Raw genomic sequence first — 16,325 nt, forward strand, 5'->3', positions numbered from 1 at the left:
ATATTAAATTCGTAAAAAACCCTTAAGTTTACCCTTTTTTGCGTTTTTACCCTAAAGTTTATAATTTTTTTACACTTTTACCCTAAGTATTTTTTTCATAATATACGTATTCATGTAGAAAAATCGTATTTATATACGAAAAAATATTTAATTAAATATTGTATTTATATTTTTTTGATTATATATATATATATATATATATATATATATATATATATATATATATGTTTGTTTGTTTGTTTGTGTGTGTTTGCAAGGTTATACCATTTAAAAAAATAAATAATATTTTTAGAAGTATTAATACGTGTTTTATAGAAATAGTTTTTAGAAGTATAAATACATATTTTTACATTATTATATATAAATATGTATATATACTTCTAAAAATATATTTATACTTAAAAACAAGCATATATCAAAATACATATTTACACTTCTAAGATTATATGTATATACTTATATAAATATGTTTATGATTCAACAGGTTTTTTTATTGACATGTATATTTTTAAATGCATAAAAATATGTACTTGTAGTTCTAAAAACATATTAATTTGCGTTTTTTTTTTTCATCTTAAATGGTTTATCCAAGAAAAAACCCATACACATATATATATATATATATATATATATATATATATATATATATATATATATATATATATATATATATATATATATATATATATATGAAGAAATAACATTAAAAAAAATGTAAATACAATACTTAATTAAAATTGTTTTGTATATAAATATAAATTTTGTGCATGAATACATATAATATGAAAAAAAAATATAAAGGAGAAAAGTGTAAAAAAAATATAAACTTAAGGGTAAAAACGTAAAAAACTATAAACTTAAGGGTTTTTTTTGCGAAGCTAATATAATGGTAACCTGTTATCACCGGTAAAAGGGTAAAACCAAACATTTTTTGGAAAATGTTAGGGTAAAAACGGACATAAAATTCAAATTTGGGTAAAAACGACAAAACTCTGAAAACTTGAGGGTTTTTATGACATTAGCCCAATATCATAATGCCCAAGTAAACAAAATACATTGATATTTTTAGTATAGGGTACAAACCTTTGAAACTTAAAAATAAATAAATAAATAAATAAAAACCAAAGATACATCGATAGCAATTATGTAACCTCAAATTTTTTTTTTTTGAGATGTTTACATATTTTCATTCACCACATTTTCTAGACTGAGACAAACAGTTCCATAAACTTCTTTATATAAACAACTTGAATATATCAAGATAAATCTTTATTCTAGTAAATGAATAGTTTCAATCTTATTTTTTTAAGTGTTATTCTAATACAACTTCTTATTAATATTATGTCATGTATCATGTAAATATATTAGACAACTAATTTCAAAATTCAAATTTACATTTTCTAATTATATGTTAAATTTGAAGTTATAATAACTTTAAATTTTTGATATATCTCTTAATTAATAATTTCTTAAAAATGACTTATTTAAAATAATTGATTAATAGTTATAAAAGTTAATTAGAAAAGTTTAAGTAATTTTATAAGCATGGTGCCCACGGATTATAAACTAATTCATAATATTTAAAGCATGTCGATTATTAGATTAGCAATTGCATAACCATACAATTTACTCAATCAATCTATACTTGACAATTTACTTTTTTTTTTTTTCTTTTGTAAAGGTTTTAAAATTTCTCCATCGTATATTTTTTTAATAGCTTCATCTTGTTTAAAAAAAATAAATAAATAAAAAATTATTGGTATCAAATAACCAAAGTAACACACACACACACATACACACACACATATATATATATATATATATATATATATATATATATATATATATATATATATATATATATATATACTACATGTGTTAATTAAAAAAAAATTAAATATAAAGATCTAAATATTTAAGAACTTTGGATTTATAAAAAAATAATGAATTATTAAAATTAATTTTTTATCTATTAAATTTAAATAAATAAACAAAATAAACTAATTTCGTTTATTAAAATTTATTTTTCTATCTTTTATATTTATTGTAATTATTTCATTAAAGTATTATGCGGATTTATTGAAATAGAAAAACTCATAAATTGATATATGGAAAAGCAATTAATTCAAAATAACTGCAAAATGCTATTTGAAAAATTGAATAAGAATATGATATATATATATATATATATATATATATATATATATATATATATATATATATATATATATATATATATGTTCAGGTTAATTTGAGACTATTCTAATTTTGTGAGACCGTGAGACCAAATATAAAAATAATTTAAAAAGACAAAATAAATGGAAAAATCCAAAAAAAAAATTAAATATTATTTTCGGAACTTGAATTAACTAAAATAAAATAAACAAAAATATTTTTTTTTTTTAAAAAAAATCAAGCGAAATATTCTAATTGGAATATTACACTGACATATTCTAAAAAAGTAATTGTAAAATGCAAAATAAATGGAAAAGTCTAAAAATTCTTTTTTTAAATATTATTTTCGGAACTTGAATTAACTAAAAAAAATAAAAATAAATTCCATTTTTTTTGAAAAATACGATAAATATTCTAATAGAATATTACACTGATATATTCTAAAAAATAATTTTAAAATGTAAAATAAATGGAAAAATCCAAAAATTCTTTTTTTAAATATTATTTTCGGAACTTGAATTAACTAAAAAAAAATAAAAAAATAAAAAATGCGTCTCACGGTCTCACAAAATTAAGCTGTCTCACATGAACCTAACCCTATATATATATATATATATATATATATATATATATATATATATATATATATATATATATGTATATATATATATATATATATATATATATATATATATATATATATAAGAGTTAATTTGAGATGAATGTAATTTGTGAGCCCGTGAGACCAAATTTTTTTAATGAAATATTTTAATATTCTATTGTTCGTAAAAATAGAATATGCAATGTATTCTAACATTATATGTTTTAGAATATTTCAGTGTAAAATATATTAAAATTATTGTTTTAAAATATTAGAATATGACACATATTTAACTTTTATAAACACTAGAATATTAAAATATTTCACTATAAAAAAATGGTATCACAGTATCTCAAAATTAGACTGTCTCAGGTTCTCACATGAACCTGACTCTCTCTCTCTCTCTCTCTCTCTCTCTCTCTATATATATATATATATATATATATATATATATATATATATATATATATATATATATATATATATTACCCGTAAATAATTTCCAGAAATATATTACAATCACAAATACTTATAATAAGAACTAAGTTAGGTTCTTAGTAATTGAAGTTTTACAAGATCTATTTTTAAAAGAGAATCATAGTTAGCTGCATACAAGTACCATCAAACTATTTTTTCATCTTTCTAATCGAGTCTATAACTGAACCATATTAGCGTCTATACATAAATTCCTTGCTCCAGAAAGAGTGTTTGCAAACATTAAGAGAAAAGGAATGAAAAAAAAATGTTAGGAATATATCTACATACTTAATTTTTTATGTTATATCAAGTCTTTAATAGGATGAAGGGGGAGCTATAATATGGTATAAAGTCTGTTTCTTTTACACACCAAATAAACTATTTTGAGTGAGAGCTAATTAAATGACAATTTTAACTTTATTGTACCAAAAAAACATATCACTACATTCATCAAATTTAACAATATTCGTCAATGTAAGCGTAAGATGAGTTGGGAGAAGTAGAAGTGTAACTTTCGCCTATGATATAGATGTCTATATTCTTTTACTCTAGACATTTTTCAAATTAACCACTTCTCAAGAAACGCAAGATAATCTCCAACTGAAAGGATAAACAACAATCGGGAACATTTCGTTCATACTCATATACAACATTTATCGTATAACAAAAGTAAACATAATATTATGTTAGTTATTGGGTTCGTTTCTTGAATCGAAAAAGTATTCCTAAACCGAATGATCTGCAAGACAGAACATTAGAAACAAACGTAGTGGCTGAGGCTCAAGTTGGACTTGATTCCCTTAAACAGATTCGCCGTCTGTTCCCAGTGTACAACAATCGTAACATTCGGTATTGTCGGATATGGCTACTTGCCTGAAAAAGTTGCCGGAAATAGTTGCAGAGAGAAGGAGAAAGAAGATAAGTATTTGCATCTATGTATCGAATAAGGTATTAGTGATTCGTTTTATATTGGTTTGTGATGGCAAGAAATCAATTCGTCTTTAAGGAATTGATTGTGTCAATTAACGATATTAATTGCATAATTATTACGCACTAAAATTCAAACCAATTATAGGGATGTCAATGGGAGTGGAAATAGCTGCCCTTGCCCCCGCTCCTAAATTTTGATGTTGCCGCCGCCCCTGCCCCCAAATCCTCCGTTTACATTACCCCCGATCCCGCCCCCATTCCCCTGTTTTATAGGCTTAAAATTGACTTTTATGCTAAAAAATTGCTATATTTTTGACTAAAAAAACTATTTTACATAACCTTCAAAGCTTAAAATCTAATTTTTTTAGCAACTAAAAAATTAAAAACCCAACATTACATATAACAAAATGACAAATCCAACAATAAAAATCCAACATTACAAAACAAGTCCAACATTACCAATATAAAATACGACATATCCAAAAATATATGACTAGTTCACTACATCTTCAATATCCATCAATTGCCTCTAACTCTTCATTTTTTGACATTTGAATATCCTCCCTAAATAAATAATAACAATAATAATAAAATAAATTTGTATATTACTTTAGTTAATACAAAACGATAAATCCAACAAACTTACCTCAATTCCCTCATCGGAATGTAAATTATCACCTTCAATAACACAACCTAACAAAGAAAAAATAAATAATGGTAATAAAAAAGATATCTTAAAATGAATAAAACAAATAATGATTCAAGAAAAGTCATATATACATTTTTTACCCACCCAAATCCAATTTTGAGTGCAAATGATTGCTTTAATTGTTGACTGAAAAAGTCTACTCCTATGTGGACTAATGATTCTACCACTTGTAGAAAAAGAAGACTCTGAAGCAACAGTGGAGATAGGAATGGTTAATATGTCTCTTTTAATCAAACACAATGTAGGATATTTAATCCCATTTTAACTTCCATCAACCTATCACATCAAACTCATGAATTCGGGGTAAAGTGCCATCCTCTAAGTTCCTTTCTAATTTATTTTTTACAAAAATTTCACTAGTAGAAGAATTCCATAAAAAGAAAGCATCTAATGACAAAAATCTCTAAAGCCTTCGTGTTCAACAATTCTAAGTGGGTAATCATGTTTTGTGATCATTTTAGCAGGATTAGTCCGCAAATCATCATAATTAAACCGATCTGTTGCTAAAATTGATCCCCTACTTTCATCCGTCTTAAATCTTTTTCTGGTTATCTGACTCTGAAAATTATAAATTTTCTTTTGTGCGGTTCGTATTTTTCATGCCTTATGGTGAGTATGCATCCCGTTCGTTCCATGTTTTCTTGTATATGTAACTTCGTTTCTACAATACTTACAAACATCCATTATGGCTCCGTTGACATCTTCATCGGTGAAATTACGCCACATGGGAGATTTAAATTTAATTTGTTTCTCATTACAGTTAACTACATAATTGGTGGTATCATTAACCGTGTTTGAATCATTGGGTTGATTCGGCTTTGTTGAAGACATGATTACAAAAATCTGAAAATGGTTCACACAAATATAAAAATCAACATTAATTTTTCGTATAACTAAAAAAATCTATCAGCAACTAAAGTAAGATCCCATAATCTGTTTACATTAGAATTATGGACTTATGGTCAAGTAGAAAAAGCAAAGGAAATCAATGAGAAAACACAACAACAAGAAATAGAATACAACATAACACCAAACCATAAATTACACAACAGCAAACCATAAATTACACGAATCGGTGAGAAATAGTGAGAAACAGAGGTAAATGAACAACATAACACCAAACCATAAATTACACAAGAACAAACCATAAATTACACGAATCAGTGAGAAATAGTGAGAAACAGAGGTAAATGATAAAAAATCGTGAGACAACAGTCGAGGGTAAATAAGCAATCAATAAATCAAACTCTCAATTGTATCACATAGGGAAATAGAGGGTAGATTACCACTTATAAGCTCATAAGCTTATAATCCTTTCATTCATTCATGCTTATAAGCTCACTTGATTATGGTCTTCCTACCAATGTAGGATTTATTCCCACACTCACCTCATGTGCTAACTTCTATTCCCAAATACCCAACTTTGAGTATTGATATCTCATTCACATACACTCCATTTGGGACATACGATATATCGTTGCAAAGCTCTCACGGAGTAGAATGGGACATACAATATATCGTTGCAAAGCTCTCACGGAGTAGAATACAAACCCACTTAGAGTTAATTATATATACAACATGTGTATATATTTATATATGTCCATAGTTAATAAAAATACACATATTTATACTAAAATTTCCAACAATCCCCCACATGAATGGGGATCATTCTCTACACATCAAATTTCGAAACAAAATTTTCAATAGTTGAATCCTGCATAGGATAGTAGGTGTTATCCTTTAAACCCTCCCTTAAGAATTATACTTAATCTCCTAGCAGGCAGTAGATATCGATGTCTTTGAACTGAGATGCCATTTGTGTAGACGACAATGTAATTCTTATAGGACTCTCCTTGACAAGGTCATATCCTTATAAACGTGTTTGTTTTGGTTATGAACACTAACCTGGTTTTGCAAGAGCTTCAGGAATTATGCCCCCTAATTCCCTTCAAAACAATCCCACTTCTCTGTCACATAGGTGATTCCAAAAATCATTGAAAACCATATGTTTAGCCTTATTTTTCACTCATATATGAATGGAATAGGAAGTAATGTTAACTCCCCCATAGTAACCTACCTCACTCATACTATTTGGTTGTCCTTTTGAACCCAAATCTTGGGATCTTAGGTCTTCTAGTTAAGGTTTCCTTCATATGAATTTATTCATTCAAGGGCTTTAGTCCCATTCCTCTTGACGACTTACAGACTACATCTATTCTCAAGCGTTTTGTAAGCAGATCTGCAATGTTATCCTTTGACTTCACCCAGTCAACCGTGATAACCCTATAGAAATTAGTTGTCATGTCGTTTTATGCCTACGTCTAATGTGCCTTAATTTCCCATTATACATTGTACTTTGAGCTCTATCAATTTCCAATTGGTTATCACAATGTCTACATATGGCCGTTACTGGATTTGTCCATTCGGGAATGTCCTCTACAAATTGGCATAGCCACTCCGCCTCTTAAACACAAATATCTTAGGCGATAAATTCATATTCTATTGTAGATTTGGATATAATCAGTTGCTTGGATGATTTCCAAGCTAGAAACACCTCCAAGTGTAAATACATATCCAGCTATCTGTCACACCCCCGGCTGAGGCGGCAAAACCTCGGTCGAACACGTTGGGTTGTGCGACTAGGTTCATGGATCACCGGTAAACTGAATATATTGCATAAGTGCAACAATAAAAAAAATAGCATTCGAGTTCCATCTTGATATTTGAATACAAGGTTTTTACAAATAATAATATTACATGAATTGCCTTAACAGATAGGCATATAATACAACAACAAGTAAACTAGGCCACCTGTAATCTAATCCATCATGAATTTCTGTTTAGTGATTTCATGAGAATACATGTAGTTTTGAGGTTCAACACAAGGTTAGTGAGCATTACAGGTTTTCTGCTAATAGTAGTAATTTTTTTAAAAGTCTAAAAGGTATTTTCTTTGTATGTATAACAATAGTTAAAACAGTGTTTTCAATGAGTCTTTAAAAGCTAAAATGTATTTTTGTATAAGTAAATCCATACTTAAAACTGTGTGTTGTAATGAATCTTTGAAAGCCAAAATGTATCTTTTGTATAAGTAAACCCACACTTAAAACTATGTTTGTAATGAATCTTTGAATGTCCTTGAAAACCAAACTGTACCGTTTCATAAGTAAATCCTTACTTAAAATAGTTTTAAAAGCAACCAATCCCATGGTTTGTAGTGAGTGAGTGTGTGTGTTTTTGTGTGTGTGTGTGTGTGTGTGTGTGAGAGAGAGAGAGAGAGAGAGAAATTCTATTTAATGTTTATAGTGATTTCTATAACCGAGCTATGCTACTGAATATACCCCCTACAACGTTTCATTGGACGTTGTAGTAACAATTGTTCACACTTATCACCCTTTTGATTTATTGGTTGAGGTTATAGCTAGCAACCATAAGTGGGGATGTTAACCTCGTATAGATCTATACATATGTATCTTGCTCCAAAGATTAATGGTTATAGCGGTGTGGGTATGCTTGTGTTTAGACTCATCTAATGAATATATTTTCACTAAAAAACCCTTAACAAATTATGTAAGTAACTCTCAACCATAAATTAATTGTGATTAAGTCACTAGGCATAATGAATTTCCTTGTATAAAGTTTATAAAAGTCGAGTATTCTTGGTATGTTTGTAAAAGTGTAATGTACTCACTTTTATAAAGATGTATGTTTCGAAGTAATGAACATATGTACACGTATAAACTTTTTGTATTTAAACATATAAATATACATGAATAGTAATAGTTTGAATTCTTGAAATAATACAAAGTTTTATAACGTGCTTGTTATAATATACAATGACACATAAAAACCATATATTTTTGTATCATGTAACATTTGTTGTGTGAACTAGTTATTTTACGATAAAATAACCATAATATGTATACGAAAATCTAATTCTAGTTTATTTGTTACAATATGTTAAATTGTTAAAAAATATTTTTAAAGACTAGATTTATTGTATTTTCACATAAAGGATAATATATTTGTATAAACAAGTATATAAGCACATGTATTCCCCCCTCCGCCTGAAATGATTAGAAATATTAAAAAGGGGCCGTAAGCACTCACCCTTGGAGTGTGAGTTCGAGTTGTACGAAATTTGTTTATTTTGAGAAGCTAGACGTGAGAAACCTCAAAACCATATTTTTTGAACTTTGAAATACTTTCGGGTCCGTTTCGTAACGAATTTAAACTATTAGGGGTTGATTTGTAATTTCACTAAGGTATAGGGGTTGTTTGGTAATTTAATTAACCAAAGTTGGACTGATTTGCTTAAAATAATTTAAAGGAGGGACTGCAATGGTTCAAATGGAATTTAAGTTTGGGAAGTGGATTGATTTTGTTAAGAATCTCCATGGGAGGGGCTATTTTGAATAAATGGGTTCAATATATGGGGTTGGGACTGATTTTGAATACATGATTTAATATGGAGGTTAGTTTGGTCATTTCACATGCTAAATGAAATTAGGGCTTTTAAGTCCCCATCTTCGTCATTTGCTGATCGAGTAAAGGAAAGAAACGGAATGATTGAATGCAGATAGAACGAAGGCGGCAAGAGATCGAAGTCAGATGAACGAAGACGGTGAGAAGGAAAGCACGAAGCGGTAACGCTGCATCCGGGCCCTTGCTGTCGCAGGTCACGAAGAGGACCGAAGGAAGAAAAAGCTCGCAGGCGGCGAGGTTTCGTCGGACGATTCACGAAGTGGGAGGCGTCTCCGGGGTCGACGAGCCCGAAGGAACGAGGGAAGATGCTGCGAGGTTGATTGTGGTCTCGGTAGGTGCAGCGAGGGGCTGCTCAAGCAGTCTCTCGGCCGCTTGATTCGGCTGTGGTAGCGAGGTGCGAAGGGACTCCTGGAGGGGATAGGCAACAGCGACGTCGCATGTGGCTTCGGTGGGGTTTCATTGACAGAAGAAGAAGAAGAGAAGGATGCGAAATCGCGTTGGAGATGGAAGGTCCTGTTGCTTCCGATTCTTCTTTTCTCTCTCTCTCTCTCTCTCTCTCTCTCTCTCTCTCTCTCTCTCTCTCTCTCTCTCTCTCAACAGAAATCAACGGAGATTTGGTGTGTGTTTGGGTTTGGTTTTTGATAGGGAATGAAGAACGAATGATGGTGATGTTGCTCTTGTGTTTGCACTGGGCACGAAAACACCCACTTCAGTTGTGTGTTCTTGGCTGGAAATGAAGAAGAAGAAAGAAAGAAGAGAGATGAGGTGAAGCTGTGAACGATTGAAGGTAGTCTTAAGGGTAAAATTTATTAGATTTCTCTATGATTTGGTTGGACCATTGAGATCCATGGAATGGCTGCAGTCGAAGGACAAACAGAAAAAGTAGAAGGTCTTTGCGTGTGGTAAAGTGTGATTAAGTGAAAGATGAAATGTGTAAGAAAAATTATAGTTTTAACTGTCAATTGAAAGGGGAAAGAGTTGTGTGTAAAAATGAGAAATGGTGAAATGTGGAAGAACTAATAGATTTGTTTTTTCTCATAATTATGTATTATTTTATCATTGATTATGTATTTGGTTAAATTTCTTTTATTAAAATCTTGGACAACCATTATATATACATAAAATACGTATAGATTCATACTAATATTTTGTTTATATGAATAGGTGATTTATTTAGAGAAATCGAGTATGGTATGTAATACACATGATTTTTGGTCTTTAAAAGTCATATATGACATATACATTTAGACGTGTATATTTTAATGTTGTTGTATATGTGGTATTAAAATGTCATCATTTTTTTTCATTCTCGATTTGTGTGCAATCGATCCTTAAATCAAATAATTTTTCTAAGGCTGGAGAATAATAGAGTTTAGTTCAAGGATTTCAAAAACCCGAACAAATTAATTTTTCGAGTTGTAGAACTCAAGGAATTCGTGTTTAATTAACCTAAAACATTCGATTTTTTAACTTTAGCAAATATTTTTCATAAAAATATTTCGATTATAAAATTAAATATTAGACTGTCCAAAAATGCTTTCGGAGTTTCCATGTGAGGTGTGCAAGTCCTTCAACGGATAGAAACAATTTTATTAGTTTTAAGAAAATCAGTATTATACTGTTTTTGGATTCTTAAAACGGTTGTATCTTTTGCATACGAACTCCGTTTTAGATGTTCTTTATATTTTCGGAAACAGAAAAACATGTGCTATGAGACTAGAGTGTTTGTATTGCTCATAATTACTTAATACGAAATTTTAGTTTTTCAAATGCATTAATTATGGTTGCAGTTTGAGCTGTTTGATTTTCTTTGTTAGCTTACACATTTGAAAGTAAGATACCATCTGGTATCTTATAATAGTTGAAATGAACTTATTTATTTTATATAAGATGTACTAAAACTCAATGAGTCAAATTACCAAGAGATTTACCGTGAACTGGACCTTTCACAATCTTTGACCTAAATTTCGGGATGTCACAATGTCAGATATCCAATTTGCATAAATGTATCCTTCAATAACTATTGGATTTCTGCCATAATTTAGTCCATATTCTCACATGTATCTCACATACCTTAGCACCCTAGTAATACTCTTCCAGTGTTCAGAACTGGGTTTAATAGTATATCTACTTAGTCTGCTCACAACATATGCTAAGTTAGGTTTGGTACAACTCATTAGATACATCAGACTGCCAATAATTATTGAATATTCCACTTGATTAACACTTTCACCTCGATTTTTACGTAGACGTTGACTAGTGTCAATTAGAGTTCTGGCTATACTAGTATCTCCCTTAACAATTTTTTCAAGAATCTTATCCACATAGTGTGTTTGACTTAAAATTAAACCACTTTGAGTTCTTGTGATCTTGACTCCAAGAATCACATCTGCTAAACCCATATATATTTCATGTGGAACCTGGATTTCAACATATCCTTTGTGGATCTTATCATCTTTTCATCACTACTAATGCTAAGCATATCATCAACATATAAACACAAGATGACATAACCTTGAGTGGTGTTTTTCACATAGATATACCTATCACACTCATTGATTCTAAAGCCACTTTCCATCATGACTTGATCAAACTTTTGATGCTATTGTTTTGGAGCTTGTTTTAATCCATATAGAGACCTAACAAGTTTACAAACCTTGTTCTCCTGTCCCGAGGCAATGAATCCCTCAGGTTGCTCCATATAAATTTCTTCTTCTGACTCTCCATTTAGGAAAGCAGTTTTCACATCCATTTGATGAACTTGTAGGTTTCTAATAGCTGCAATGGCAAGAACTAATCTAATGGATGTTATTTGTGCTACCAGTGAATACATATCAAAGTAATCTAAACCTTCCTTTTGTCTATAACCTTTGATTACTAGTCTTGTCTTGTATTTATCAATACTGCCATCATGTTTCATCTTTCTCTTAAAAATCCAATGGTAACCAATTGGCTTGCTACCTATAGGTAGATCCACTAGTTCCCACATATGATTTTATAAGATAGATTCTACCTCATTTTTTATGGCATCTTTCCATTGATGTCCCTCGGAAGAAGTAACCGCCTCTTTGTAGCTTTTAGGTTCACTTTGCACTATATAGGTGAAAAAATCATCACCAAATGATTCTTTGACTCTAGCCCTCTTACGTTTTCTGAGTTCTATTTCTTTTTTCCTTGAATTGAGCTTGTTCGTCCTATCGAACAACTTCATTGTTTTGGTAAAGATGGGCGTTCAACGTCTTTGTTCAAACAAGGAAATACATCTTCAAAGAATGAAGCGTTCCTTGATTCCATTATTTTATTCTTATGTATCTCAAGATTCTTGGAATAATGCACAAGGAACTGATAGGAACTACTATTTTGTGCATATCCAATGAATACACAATCCACTGTTTTAGGACCTAACTTTTGTACCTTAGGCGGTGGTACAACAACTTTGGATAGGCACCTCCACACTCATAAGTACTTATATGATGTCTTTCTTCCCATCCAAAGTTAATATGGTGTTTCATCATTTTCTTTATGAGGTATCTTATTTAAAAGATAGTTAGCCAAAAAAAATAGCTTCCCCCACATTGACTGGTTTACACCATAACTAATTAGCATGTCATTAACCATCTCTTTCAAGGTACGATTCTTTCTTTTAACAACGCCATTAGATTGAGGTGAATAGGGTGATGTGAATTCATGACGAATTCCATTTTGAGCACAAGATTCAGCATAAGGAGAAACATATTCTCCACCCTTATCACTTCTAACTACCTTGATTTTCTTGTTGATTTGATTCTCAACTTCCATTTTTTACAAGACAAACTTGTCCATTGCTTCATCTTTACTCTTAAATAAATATATGTAGCAATATTTAGTGCTATCATCGATGAACTTAGTGAAGTATTTGTTCACACCTATAGTAGGAATTGATTTCAAATCACACACATCAGTGTGAACAAAATCAAGAGGTTTGGTGTTTCTTTTGTTTGTTAGAAAGATAATCTAGTTTGTTTGACTTTAACACATGTGGGACATTTATGATTTGAGTCAATATTAAATTTTGGTATGTAGTCTGGTTTAACTAGACATTTAATAGAATTATAATTTACATGTCCTAAATGACCATGCCAAACATTTGAACACTCAAGCATATAAGAAGAACTAGAACTGGCTTTATTCATTTCATTTGACACCATTACATTCATTTTGAACATGCCATTCATGGCATGTCCTTTTCCCACAAACATACCATTCATGTACAAAACAAACTTTTCTGACTCAAACACAAGCTTAAAACCAAACTTATTCAACAAACCACCCGACACTAGATTCTTACGAAGTTCTGGAACATACAAAAACATCCCTAAGCTTCACATCTTTCCCCGATGTCATTTTGGGAACGACATCACCAACACCTTTGATATCTGCGATAACTGCATTTCCCATGTAGAGTTTTTCACCATCTTCAACTTCCTTGTAGGTGCTGAAAACACTCTTCATGACACACATGAAGAGTAGCCCCCGTGTGAATCAACCACTCCTTTGAATTCGTATTCATGAGATTCACCTCTGAGACCATGCCCGTGAGATCAGTTATCATGGCCACCAACTCTATGTCATCATTCACCATGTTTGCTTAACGGTTCTCCTGTTTGGGTTTTGGGCATTCTGAAGCCTTGTGACCTGGTTGGCCACAATTGTAGCACTTGAACTTCTTCTTGAAAGTTCTTTGCCTTTGGACCTAGGTTCTTGCTATTTCCTTTCCCTTTGTGAGCTCCCTTGTCTTTGCTATTAGACGTTTGAACAACTTCCACCACATGAACGTTAGAAGGTTCAACATCACCACCTTTCTTCAAATCTATGCGATTGTATTCTTAAATGTGAAGACGCACCACCAGTTCCTCCACATACATCTCTTTTCGCTTATGCTTAAGGTAGTTTTTGAAGACTATCCAACCGGGAGGAAACTTTTCAACTATTGATGCAACTTGGGAAGACTTATTAAGTTCCATTCCTTCTGCATTGTTATCATGTATAATGACCCGAAGATCTTGGACTTGACTCATAACGGATTTTGATTAAACCAACATGCTTCTTGGTACTAATAACTGATGTCTTATACTTCCTTTCCAAAGACTCCCATAGTTCCTTAGCAGTTCCAACTTTACAATAAACATTATAAAGTGCATCCATTAGCCTATTCAACATATAGTTGCGGGACAGGCATTCTAAATGCTTCCAAGCATCCATTGCATTTATAATGTAACATCCATAAAATTCATAAAAAATTTAAACTTTTTTCAAACCAACAAAAAATCATAGTTGTTCACATTGTAGTCTTCAAAAACATTTTTAAAATCTGAGTTTTCCCAAAATCACAAAACATAACATGATGAGGTGCACGATCAAGCCATTACCTTCCCATAATCATCTGAGGTACCTGAAACATAACCTAAAACTGTAAGCCCAAAGCTTAGTGAGTTCCCCTAAAATACAAATACACAAACAAATAGCACAAATTTAATAACAGCATGTAATGGGTCCACAACTAACAGACTGGATTACCCATGAGTCTGGCTTGCCCCATGGGCCCATAACTTATGTATGGCTTGCTCCCCGGCCTGATCACTCCTTAGACTGAATACCACTAAGCCCTCAGTACGAGTTTGGCATGCCCTTCTTAGCCCTTAGCTTGTATCTGAAATGCTCATAAGCCCTCAGTATGAGTCTGGCATGCCCTCCCCAACCCTCAACTTATATCTGGTTTGCTATAGGGTTTATTGGCTACAACAAAGAGTAGTACAACCTCAACCTAACCCACACAATATGTCGACATATAACATATAATATCATATACAGATAAACAGACAATATCATAGGTGATGGGTTTTGGTCATAAGAACATCCTATGTGCTCATACAAATCCTAATGCTTGGATCTAGGTTTCTCTATTGTACATGCAAGTTATTCAAGACTATAAACCCTAATTCTCGCATTCAAGTAATCATATTATCATGAGAATAGGTTTAAGAACATACCTTGATTGTTATGTAGCAATAACAATCTCAATTCCTCCTTGTATTGACTTTAGAAAGCTTAGAGTCACAAATGTCACTCCTCTAATGGTTCACAAACACCAAGAGCAAGAGGATGAAGAGGAGAGAGGATGGAGGCTGCCTAAAACGTGTTCTAACCCTAGACGAATGCTTAGCCATGTTTTAGGGTCATAAGGGATGTATATATAGTTAGGCTATTAGGGTTACCTAACAAGGAAACCCTAATTTGGATGCTTAAGCCCTAAGCAACCCATGGACTTCATTCCTTAAGGCCTTGGACGATTTCTTATGGGTTTCCCCATAGAATTCGTCCACTCCTTAATATAAGGCAATCCATAGCCCAAATTGCAATTATCTTATAATTACAATTCCAGTCCCTTAAGTTTAATTAATCTCTTTTAGTCACAAAACTAATTACCAATTAGTTATTGACTAATATTAATTAAACAATATGATTTCTCCTTTAATATATTATTCTCATAATATATTAATAAATCATATTTAATCCTTTCTCTCCATAATTCATCCTATCAAGTTGCTTTGATGAAGGCAACCCAAAAGGACCATGCACCATCGGGTCAAGTACATATGAAAACTCATAGAACTCACATGCATAATTAACTCAAATGGAAAAGCACAGAAACAAAATCACGATAGGTTGTTAACCTCAACTTGTGTGCTATTTATGATCGATAAGCTTTATTTGATTTGTTCTTGAAACCTTTCAAGACCATTAAGACTCCCGCTGACTCCTTGACATATGAGATTCTCTTGTCAATAACCATTTCTTGACAAACAATTATTCAAGAGTTAGTGTAGTTTTATCAAAACACTTCATAAATTGGTCCTAGTTGGTCTTTGTCTTATTCAAGACATCACAACTTTCCACATTTTATGAATG

Source organism: Lactuca saligna, chromosome 9 (assembly GCF_052625555.1).
Source record: "Lactuca saligna cultivar CGN05327 chromosome 9, ASM5262555v1, whole genome shotgun sequence".
Lineage (NCBI taxonomy): Eukaryota > Viridiplantae > Streptophyta > Magnoliopsida > Asterales > Asteraceae > Lactuca > Lactuca saligna.